At 44.3% G+C, this 12,356-nt stretch overlaps 1 protein-coding gene across 1 annotated transcript in view; it reads right to left on the bottom strand.

Moving 5' to 3' along the window:
* VWA1 (von Willebrand factor A domain containing 1) overlaps positions 1 to 12,356 on the bottom strand; it is a 476,800-nt gene that overhangs the window by 34,457 nt on the left and 429,987 nt on the right. The window lies entirely within an intron of this gene.

The raw sequence follows: 12,356 nt of genomic DNA, 5'->3' as shown, positions 1-12,356 counted from the left end.
GAGAAGCTCTGCCCTATTAAAATATGCCATTCTACACATCGTGCATAGGGATTACATGATGTTGTCAGCTACATGTTTCTGGTGCGCAGTATCACATGCCTAGCCATTCTTCACGTCATCCTGGTTAGTCAATGCTCAGACTCATTCTTCACTTAAATTAAATCACAAACCTATAGTTGGTTAATAGTTGTGCAATTGAGTTATAGAAATCACACACATACCCCCTCACCCTCTCTCTCATGCACAGATCACACTCCCATGGGTCTTTGGAAGTCAGAAAACGAGATGCTTTGTCCCAAGAGCATCTGGCGTTGGGAGAACTGACAACTATCAAGCAACAGTTTGCACACAGAGATTGTAAACAGTGGCATTGCGTCACAAAAATGTGGAAAGAAATACAGAAAACGTGTGGGGAAACCTTGACATTTGGAATTGCTGCTGCTTGCGAGGAGGCTCCGTCATCCCTGTTGCCTGCCGTCCTTGGACCCTCGTGAGACCGGGAAAAGATCTTAACAACTTGCCGGACCCGCTGCGTGGGTCCCGCTGCGCCAGTTGACTCTGCGGGGTGTTGTGGAGGAGAGCTGGTCTTTGTTGAACCCCTTCTGTTACTGGCAGGGCTGCGAGCAGCCTACCAGGGACTCCATTGCCCAGGAGTCCCTGCGTGCTACACCTGTGGCCGCTCTCCCTGCCGGCCACGCCCCCCGACATTGGATAAAGCTGCTCTGTTTTCCCTAGTCAGTGGGAAACCTTGACATTTGGAATTGCTGCTGCTTGCGAGGAGGCTCCGTCATCCCTGTTGCCTGCCGTCCTTGGACCCTCGTGAGACCGGGAAAAGATCTTAACAACTTGCCGGACCCGCTGCGCGGGTCCCGCTTAGCCAGTTGACTCTGCGGGGTGTTGTGGAGGAGAGCTGGACTTTGTTGAACCCCTTCTGTTACCGGCAGGGCTGCGAGCAGCCTAGCAGGGACTCCATTGCCCAGGAGTCCCTGCGTGCTACACCTGGGGCCGCTCTCCCTGCCGGCCACGCCCCCCGACATTGGATAAAGCTGCTCTGTTTTCCCTAGTCAGTGGGAAACCTTGACATTTGGAATTGCTGCTGCTTGCGAGGAGGCTCCGTCATCCCTGTTGCCTGCTGTCCTTGGACCCTCGTGAGACCGGGAAAAGATCTTAACAACTTGCCGGACCCGCTGCGCGGGTCCCGCTGCGCCAGTTGACTCTGCGGGGTGTTGTGGAGGAGAGCTGGACTTTGTTCAACCCCTTCTGTTACCGGCAGGGCTGCGAGCAGCCTAGCAGGGACTCCATTGCCCAGGAGTCCCTGCGTGCTACACCTGTGGCCGCTCTCCGTGCCGGCCACGCCCCCGACATTGGATAAAGCTGCTCTGTTTTCCCTAGTCAGTGGGAAACCTTGACATTTGGAATTGCTGCTGCTTGTGAGGAGGCTCCGTCATCCCTGTTGCCTGCTATCCTTGGACTCTCGTGAGACCGGGAAAAGATCTTAACAACTTGCCGGACCCGCTGCGCGGGTCCCGCTGTGCCAGTTGACTCTGCGGGGTGTTGTGGAGGAGAGCTGGACTTTGTTGAACCCCTTCTGTTACTGGCAGGGCTGCGAGCAGCCTAGAGGGGACTCCATTGCCCAGGAGTCCCTGCGTGCTACACCTGTGGCCGCTCTCCCTGCCGGCCACGCCCCCTGCCCTGCCCCAGCCCTATTTACAGGGTGGAGTAACCGCTGCGCGGTAGCGACCGGGGCGAAGACTGGGGCGAAGACCGGGCTAAGAGCGGGCCGTTTGAGGTCTGAGAGGACTGGACTGGGCCATCCCTCTTGGTCCTAACCCTTGGACTCTCTCGTGACCATTCACCATGTCATCACGTGAGTACAAAGAGAGGGCTGCTAAATCCAAACTGAAAAATGGCACCTTAGATGATTTTATTACCAGGACTCACTCAGCCATAGATACAGAGATTGCTAAAATGCAACGTCGAGTTTCCATTGATCTGGATGCTGCAAGGAGACTGTCACAGGAGTTAGCTGCGGCCAAAAAATCTTCACTAGGGTCCATAGCTCTTGCTAAAACCCCTGACCGTCTAACTGGCCCACCTCTTACCCTGATTGAAACAATGGCAGATATTCACCAGCCATCAGTACCCACTATATCCATACCGAAGGAGGATTCACCATCAGTATCCTCTAACTCTTTAAAAACGCCTATGGTTGGGTCAATAAGGGAAATGAAGGAGTGCAACGGAGGCTCCCCGGAAATGGCGCTAAAATCAACATCTATAGAGCAGATTGGGGGAATCTCTGACATTAAACAGCAAGGGCCACATATGAAAAGGAAGCGTAATAACCAAACAGCATACGCTAGGAAAAAGGCAAAAATTGGGAAGGCTCAGCTATCTACTAAGCCACCATCTCCGCCCCCAGTGATTAATACGCAGCCTTCTGATTTTCCACCAGAAGCTGATGTAGACTCGCTGACGATAACTCACGATAATAATAATCTCGTCATAGAGAATGAAACTAGTGGGGTACCATTCTGCGTTATAAAAGGGAAAGATGTTGAATTTCTGACCGTGGTATGGGAAACACTTAAAAAACTTTTAAATCCCTTTGAAGATAGATTATCTCAGATAGGATCCCAGCTTTCGAACATGGAAAAAAGCTTTTCAAATTTGGGGAAAAAACCATGCCATAGGGAAGATAAGGATCTCATGGCCAGTCTTGAGAAGCTTACAAAAAGTCTGCTGAACCACCTGATGGAAAAAACACAAATCATAAATCTAAAATTAGATCAATTGGAGTTTTTAACATCCAAGAACACCGCTCTACTGGAGAGTCTGGTAGGTAATAACAATCAATCTGTTATTACTGGTGGTCACACTAATAGTAATAACAGCAGTTTAGGAAAAAAGGGCCCCAAGAACAACCAGATACATTTACAGCAACCTAAACCTGCAACATCTACAGATTCTAACGGTATCACCCCTTGTATAGCACCAGCTCCTTTAATTAAAATTAAGCAGGTGACTACAGCAGGCCCTAAGTCTAGCAACTCTTTTGCGATGACTACACCGGTTAACACAGCTGCCCCGACCTTGCCTAACACTGAAGGGAAAGAAACTCCAGCTAGTAAACCTCTGGTCCCTAGTAAAACCCCCTTACAAGGTAAACAGATTTATGTAAATATACCCCCGGAGTCTGCCCCATATATGGCAATCCTGACAGGTGTTCCATTAATCCCAGAGAATAAATATGAGAAAAGCGAGGACCTCTTAAACAAAACAAAATTCTGGTTAAATACCAATAGGCCTTTAACCGAGGACACTGCTACGAAAATCTTAAGTGTGCGGAGGGTCCCCTGGGTTGGGCCAAGTAAAAAAGACCTGGAGGGTGATTGCATCCTGATTAACTTCAGAGACAACTGGGTTAAGGATATCATTTGCAGTAAGGCGAGGTTTGGTAGGGTGGGGGATATTCAGTGTGTGGGTCTCGAATATTTTTATCCCAACCTCTACCAGACTACCCCAAACCGAAATCCCTATCATCGTGGTTATAGTACAAATGGCAAACAGCACATGGGCTGGGCACACAACATGAATATGAATCGAGGCCCGCAAAATTATTATACCCCTTGGCATGAGACAGCTCGCTTTATGGGGCCAAGTATGGTGGGCCCCTTCACACAAGACCCTTATAACCCACAAAGATCAAGGTTTCAGGGCGCAGATTATCCTGGTTGGTTCCCAAATAATAACAATAATATCCCACTGAGGAATCATTTTGACCCTTTAATGGGTATGGATGGGGTAGACTGACTACCATCCGGGACTGAAGGCATTGCACCAACTATCTTGAATGTGGGAAAGAATGAAGATTTAGGGACACGCATTAATGATGATTCAGTGTTGGTGACTCTTGAATGTGACAATGTGAATACTGGACCTCCTCAGCCAGGGACTCCTGTCACGCCTGTGGGAAACATCTCCATCTCCATGGGCTATGAGAGGAATAGGTCATTATTGCCTGAACAAAGCACCTCCGCCACAAGAGATGCTTTGGAAAGCATCCATGGAATACAAGGGCCATCATCATCATCATTATTATTATCCTTACTATCTTGGAACATTTCCGGATTAGCGAGTAGACTGGAAGATGAGGCATGGCTGGTCTTTGTGGAAGCTCATGGAATCCTGTGTTTACAGGAGACCTGGTCTAGGACCACTTGTGACATCGAGGGTTTTCAGTCATTTACTGTTCCGGCTGTTCCATCTACATCGGGGAGGGCAAAAGGTGGAATAATGACAGCATTGTCTACAAAACTACAGGAGCTGAAAACCTCGAAACTGGTGGAGACAAACTGGTACCAAGTGCTGTTATTAGAACATCTCTTCCCAGATCCCGTGCTATTAATTAATTGGTATTATAACATCTTCAATGAACATGACATCTCGATAATCCAAAGTCTGGAGGATGCATTGGGTAAAGCACGCAACAGGCACCCTACATCGTCTCTCATTTGGGTCGGCGACTTCAATTGTACGTTGTGCAGTTTTGGAGGCTCGAATGTGTGTGGACTAGAGGACTTGAATGCCCAGCCTCTGACCCACTTTAGACATACACCTCAGGGGGATGCTTTGAATAATATTATTATCACAAATGATTTGCGTGTAGTAGACCCTTGGTCTGCCCCAGATACCCTGCATATACCAACCTTTCAGGGCACGAGGGGGGAGATGAGCACAATTGATTTTGTTTTGGTATCCAGCACCTTTTTCAAGTATGTTGATAAGTTGGAGGTGGTGGCAAATCCTGCAAGTGATCATAACCCCTTAATGCTGTTATTGTGTGTGCCAACAAAAGAATCACCAAGGATCTGGGAACAGCCAATTAAGTATAATAAGAATCAGGGTGTCACATTGAAATGGGGGAAGGTAAATGTGACAAAACTGGAGGAAGACATTGTTGCTAACTGTGAAACGGAAATGGAATTATGTCTAGCCCCAGGATCTGACCCCCATCAGGTTATTGAAAGTTTCGAGAAGTTGTGTGGTCATGCAGCAAAGCACCTTAGAAAACCCAAGTGGAAGGGAGGCCAAAAGGCCTTTAGATGGTTTGACTCTGTGTGTTCTGCTACACACCGATCGTTTAAACTAGCCCTGCGCCAAAAGCCAAGAAACAAAGAGCTTGTAAGGACTAGCAGAAAGGCTTATAGGGATGCTATTGTAAAAAGAAAGCAAGACTTAAAAGTCAGTGCTTGGGATGATCTCGAAAAGGCTGCAGAACTAAAAGATAGTAGGCTCTTTTGGGAGGTCATAAATCGTCCTCTCTTTAAGAGCGACAATAAAGAATCTATAGTTATGCAGGTTACCGCTGATCAATGGGTTCAACATTTTACTAAGATTTTTAACCCCAATTCTATCTCAATAATGGCAAGTACCGAAGGGACAGGGGATCTGGTGGCACCTCCCTCGGCTTTGACCCTCAGCTCTTCCCTTACACTGATTGAGATTGAGGAAGCTTTGGGGAAAGGAGCATCACTAAAAGCCCCAGGCCCAGATGCTGTCCCCCTGGACCTTTTTAAGTCCAATGTCAGTCTGTGGGCACCCATCTTACTGAATGTCTTCAAGGCTGTTGTGGTTGGGCGTATTCCTGGTACATGGAAGGAGGCAACTGTAGTGCCGATTTTTAAGAAGGGCAATAGGTCTGACCCACGCTGCTACCGCCCGATTTCCTTGATAGACGCCTCATGTAAAATTCTGGGTAGGGTAATCCTGGCGAGATTAGAAAATTGGGCAGATTCTACAGGTTTCATAGTTAATTCTCAGTATGGTTTCAGACGTGGAAAGGGGACAAACGAGCAGTGCCTTAATTTGGCACTAATTTTAGGCAAGTACATGAAGGCAAAAAAATCCTCTGTCCATCTTGCCTTCATGGACTTGACGAGTGCTTTTGACACTGTTTGCAGGCATAAGTTGTGGCGGATGATGGATTATATGGGCTTTGAGGAACCTTTAGTCACATTGCTCCGCAGGTTACATGAAGTAACAACTGTATCTATTAGATTTGGTTCTGGAGGGGAAATAACAAAACCAATACCTTCAACTGAAGGTGTGCGTCAAGGGTGCATCCTGGCGCCTTTTCTTTTTCTGGTTTACACAAATGGATTAGAACAGTACCTAATAAACCAGGGTTGTGACTTCCCAAAAATCAATGGTAAAAGTATTCCCATGCTTTCTTATGCAGATGATACTGTCCTCATGACATTGACAGGAAATAGCATGCAAGTGTGTTTAGATGCTTTCAATACATTCATGCTTGATCTTGACCTAAAGGTGAATTTTGAGAAATCTTTTGTAATGTCTTGTGGCCCTAAAGGGTCAACTATTTGGAAATTTGTGGTCAACAATCGCATAATTGGAGAAGTGGGAAACTTTAACTACCTTGGTAACTTGTTTGACAGTAAACTAAGTTGGACACCGGTCATGAAGGTTCGAGCCCAGAACATGACAAGGGCGATAGAGGGTATTTTTCGTTTCTGTAGTAAACTAGGGCAAAAACATGTTATGCACCTCAGAACCCTTTACACTTCAAAATGTTTATCAATAGCCACTTATGGGGCAGGGGTGTGGGGGACCGAAATACCATCCGTGATCCAGGTGGTGGAAAATAACTTTATAAAAAGGGTCCTATCAGTTCCTAAAGGTTCCTCAAATATTTTCTGCCACAAAGAAATCGGTATGGTCTGTGTTTCTGATACAATTCGCTTGTCCCCTCTACTGTTATGGGGTAAAATTTGGCAATCTGAAGACCTGCAACTTACCAAAGACATTATTACCGATTGCATGGCTTTAGAAAACTCAAAACAGATTCCCTGGTTGTCTTATGTCTATAATATGTTGAAAAAGATTGGACTGGGGTCATATTATGACAATCCGGAAAGAATTGAGGGAAACTATAAGGCGGATATAAAAGCAAGGTATTGGAAAACACTGAACCCACCGCCCATAGCCAATGTTACTGACAATGCTATTGCCTATGCCTGTAAACCCCAACCTCAGTTTTATTTAACATTTACCATCAATGTGCAATGGCGATTCCTTCTAACAAGGTTTAGGCTGGAGATTCTGCACTTCTTGCTTGCATTCCCGAAACAAGGGGGTTGGGGTGAGAGGCTGCCCCCTTGCCCTTGTAACAATAGGGATAGACAAAGCACTTTACATCAGGTTCTTTTTTGCTCCATATATAAGGAGCCAAGACTCCGCTTTATCAAACCAATCTTGAAGGGAAGGCAACCTTGCACTTATGAGGAAGGGTACGAATATTTGTCATCATTATCCTCCGTAGAAATCTGCTGTTCCATGTAAAATTTTATTAGAATCTCACTAAAGATTAGGAAGTCTTATGGGTAGTATTACATGTATAGAATTTTTCCTGTTGAAAACCATGTCTTGTATATTCTTTTATGGTCATTATTATGTCTTTCTTATGTCTTTCTTAAATTCTGGAAAAATCGTGCTTTTTAAATTAGAACTTTTTAATCCTATGAGGCATGATGAATTGTATGTTCAATACTTTTATGATTCATTTTATGTATCGACTAAAGTTTTTGAAACGAAACGTGTGAGATAGTTTAGTTTTCAAAAGCACACATTTTTTAAATGAAAGGAAAATCGCATTGATGGTATGAAAAATACAATAACTACATTAATGTTATCTTCTTGGGTAGGACAAAACGAAACTCCGGTTATGAGGAATTTAGGCAAGGGTTATTTTTAGTATTATAGTGTATTTTTTTCTGATGTGATTTTGTTATTTTCTTAGTGTTAAGGGGTAGACAAATTAGGCAGGCTACCTTTTTCATGTATAATTTTTGTTTACAGGTGAGTAGGGGAGCAGAAAGAGCAACTGTGCAGTTAATTCTACTTTATTTGAGGTTGCTGGGTGTATCAGAAACACAATTTGTATCTGACTAAGCTCCACTGTCCAGGGCCAGGGTTAGAAGTTGAGATTCAAACGTGTAGCACTAGCGATAATTTTAGAAAGTTCTTTGTGCACAAGCCGTAGACCGTTCATGCATGTGCAAACTGAAGATCCATTTGTGTATGGTCCGTTATATAGGGCTATGCCTACACAACAGACTCTGAAAATGAAGCTGGTGCAGAGACCTCGAGAAATGGATGGGAATTGTATTTATGTGAAGTAAAAAACACACTTGCCTACAAGATACCTGCTTTTCCCACCCGCGTCGTGGTTGTCAATATATTACTGAGCATCAGACATGATAATAACAGCACATATCACGTCTAGTCCTGGAATCATGATAGGTTTTGCATATCCAAGTTCTTGTATTGCTCGTGATTCGAGACTGACCCAGGGAAGATGCCCATGTGGTAACCTTCTATGTATACCTGTGATACATGTGACAAGACCGTGCTCCAATTTCTTTAGTCAAGGTTGATATAGAGACTTAGGGCCATATGTATCAAGCCTTTTGCGAATCGCAGAGGCCGAAATTCGCAGAATTTAGGCCTTTTTGCATGTTTTGGTATGTATGAAATATTCGCAAAATAAGGAAAGCAAAGATTTGCGATTCCTTATTTTGCCATAGCATTTAAGGAATCACAATTTTGCGATTCCTTAAATGCTATGTATGTAGCATTTTTGGGCTGCGAATTATGGTTAAGAATCCGCAAATTACCACCAACTTGTAGTTGATGGTAACTTGCGAATTCTTCAAAAATGCACAATTTGGCATTTTTGAAGGTGGCATGTGATGCACACACATGCCCATAGGGCATGTATGTGCGCCATATGCACACTCATGTACATTTCAGGCATGCAGCATGGTGTCTTTGAGACACCCCTGCACCCTTGAAATAATTCTCAAATTGCAATTACCAAATTGCGAATTCGCAATTTGAGAATTATTTTGCAATCATTCCTATGGGCCTCCTGGCCCATAGGAATGCATTGGAAATTATTCCTTAATTGCAAATTCGCAAAATGCGAATTTGCAAATAAGGAAGATTAAGGAATCGCTAAAAAAAAAGCGAATTTCTTCATACATACCATTTTGTGATTCCTAAATAGCGATTCCTTAAAAATCGCTATTTAGGAATCGCAAACGGGTTTGTTGATACATATGGCCCTTAGGTTCTTATTTTGAGTTTGAAAGATTGGATAACCATCGCGTTTGTGACTAAGTAACTATCCACCAAACTCTAGATCAAGGGTCCTCAACCTTTTCTGTAGTGATAACTACTTCTGATCAGTGAAAATGATTGTGAGCTTCTGAAGGCTAACCAACTCACACATTGCACCAGATACCTTCAAACCCAGCTCCATTGACTGTAAGCCTAATGTCCACACAACCATATACCACAGTTTGAGCAGAATACCTTCTCTAGGGACACTATGACAGGACTGTCATGTGTGTCTGTGACAGACTGGTCTTTGTGGATGTATGAACATGTGTTTGTATGAACGGGATAAATGTGTATGGGTGACTGAGTGCCTATATCTGTATGTACTTGTGGCACTGGAATACCCTTTATCATATGTGAAATTGTTAATTGTATAATACAAACATAAAACCATTGTTTTAAATGGGAGACATTTAAAAGTCTAGAAAATGTTCAGCCAAAATGTTCATCATATGGAACATTTTTCTAACCTTAAAATTTCTCCCACTTAAAATAATTGCTGTATTTTACCGTTATAAATATGGCAAGATGCCGGCTTTGTGTAAAAATGACACTTTGAAATGGGAAAAAATCAACTAAAGAGTTAATTTTATGTTTATATGGATTCCCTAAAACTCATCATTTCAATTTAATCCAATTTTCAAGTGTCATATTTTAAAAACACTAGGCCTGTTGCTGCCAGTGGCCTAGAGACAATGTGCCATATTTATAACAGAAACATACATCTCTTTGTTTAACTGGGCGGAATTTGAAGTGAAGAAATATTCTTCATAAAACATTAAGACGTAATTGGCTTAATTAAAAGTGCAGAAAAACATTAAGGCTTAATGTTTCATAGAAATATTTTTCTTCACTTTAAATTTCTCCCATTTAAAAAAGAAGACTGTATTTTTCACTAACAATAACTTATTTAAGAGTTAAAACTCAGTGCTTCAGTTCTATACCTCTGTGCCCTGGGTCATAAATCTTACTCCAGCACTGCCCATTATTAGGCCTTCTATCTGCAGCCTGAAGATAATAGTGTAAAATAAACACAGCCTTCCCTTGACTTTAAAAAAAATGTGACCCTGTGCTTTTTTTTAAATGAACTTCAGGCTGTGAGCTACTCTGAAAGTGTCAACAAACTCTTCTACAGGTTGGAGCCACCTGCTCTAAATTTAAGCCTGTAGTAGGGAAACGTGGAATTCTGTGACATGGGTACGAGAATAAGAGAAGGCTTGCTGGAAGCCCTTTAGTAAAAAAATTGTGTAATCTGTGTAAAATAACTGCAGGTGACCTAAACTTTTTTTTGTAGTTGATGCTGGCAGTGCCAAAAGATAGGGGTTGCAGAGTACCACGTTTGCCCCTTCTTGTTTCCAACTCATGCCTTATTCTGCCACTCCTGGTGTGTTTATCTTACTCTTTGCAGGTTTTCTTTTTATCATCCCTTCTTCCTCCCTTTGTTCACCTCAAAACCTGCAGCCACCGGTACAAAACCCCTCCAGGCGGTGAGTCGTCCCGCCCGCTCCCCTCCCCTCCATTGTTACCAACCATTGCTGCGCGCTTTTCCCTCAAATCACCACTGACCACATTCTTTGGTGCCTAAAAAGGTCACAGTTTATTCATCACATAAAATTTTTACATAAAATGTTATACATTTCGCTTGTTCATGGTCATACCGTATTCAATGTACATGTTCTATTTTACATTTATTGTTCTTTGCCATTCTTTCCTTGCATTCTGGACCCAGCCTCCTCAATTTCCTGGGAGGGAAGGGGCCCCCCTTTTTGGGCCTCTAAATCAAGGGTCTAGGCTTCAGTTTGATACCGATTTTGGAGGGTGTCCGTCTGGACTGTCTAGGCTGCAAGTGCCGTCCCGCTCTCCCTGTACCCTTACGTGGGCTCTCCCTTCTCCCTGGGGTCCCTGCCGTGCGGCATCCCAAGGACCTTATTTGTGCATCTACTCTACCTTTCCTGAGGCTGAGTCCTTGCCATCGTCTCCCTTGGTACCCCTGCTGTGAGGCATCCTAAGGGTCCTGCGGGAGCATCCCATCTATTTTCCTATGGCGGACCGCCGCCCCTTGGCTCCCTCAGTGCCCCTGCCGTGAGGCATCCCAAGGACACTGTTAGAGCCTTCCATCTCCCTTCTAGTATTTATCTCTTTCTACTAGCTTCCTTGTGTTTGATCTGCTTACCCTTTCCCTTACGGCTGTGACGCCTGTTTCTTAGGTGTGGGTGGGTGGGATTCTTTTCTCTCTATGCGATGGGGGCAGGAATTAAGTATGGGCAAATTTTGCGAATCTCGCGTTCGTGAATTTTGCGGATTTGCGAACTCGCAATCCGCAAAATCCGCGAATTCCCGCGAATTTGCGTTTTTTTTTTTATGTTCGCACGGGTTTCTGCAAGTTCGCGAGGGTTTTGTACAATTTCGCAAATTGCGAAATTGTACAAAACGCGTGCAAACTTGCAGAAACCCGTGCGAACACAATGTGCCCAGTATGGTATGTGCCTCTTGTGTAAATAAAAGGTCAGAGAAAGATCAGTTCAGCAGATGAAGAGAAAGAAGCTCCTGGTCACAGGAACAGCACGGGTATTGCGCTCGTGAAAGTCAAGGATGCAAAGCCTGTCCAGCATCACAGCTGATTTTCCATGGTAGATTTGGGAAGAAGGCACACCTGTCCAGCCTCGACGACGCTCCATTGTTTTTGGGCTAATGAATGAGTCACTGAATTTGAGCATCAACTAGTTCGAGCGACCAAGTGTGTGTTACTATGCAATCGCCCCGAAGGGCGCAGGGGTCCCTTGAGTGAGCTGCAGACCTGTGCCCAGCCATGCAACTATTTTACAATGGCGCCAGCAAGCTGCCAGCGCCGTTGTAAAATAGTTACAAAGTTAGCTTGCACAGGAAGCACTTAGATAAAATAAAGCAGCACCTGCTTCGTGTTATCTAGTGGTTCCTGTGCAAGCTAACTTTGTAACTATTTTACAACGGCGCTGGCAGCTTGCTGGCGCCATTGTAAAATAGTTGCATGAGTGGGGGTTCAACTTTTGAACCCGTTACGTTCGCGGATTTTTTTTTGCGGATTTTGCGGGAAATCCGCAAAATTCGCGGATTGCAGATTTCCCAAAAATCCGCAAAATCCGCGAGCGTAACGGATTTCCCGCTCACACTTAGGA

Source organism: Lissotriton vulgaris, chromosome 5 (genome assembly GCF_964263255.1).
Source record: "Lissotriton vulgaris chromosome 5, aLisVul1.2, whole genome shotgun sequence".
Classification (NCBI taxonomy): domain Eukaryota; kingdom Metazoa; phylum Chordata; class Amphibia; order Caudata; family Salamandridae; genus Lissotriton; species Lissotriton vulgaris.
The sequence above is the reverse complement of the archived record's forward strand: the minus strand, read 5'-3'. Positions and strand labels throughout refer to the sequence as shown.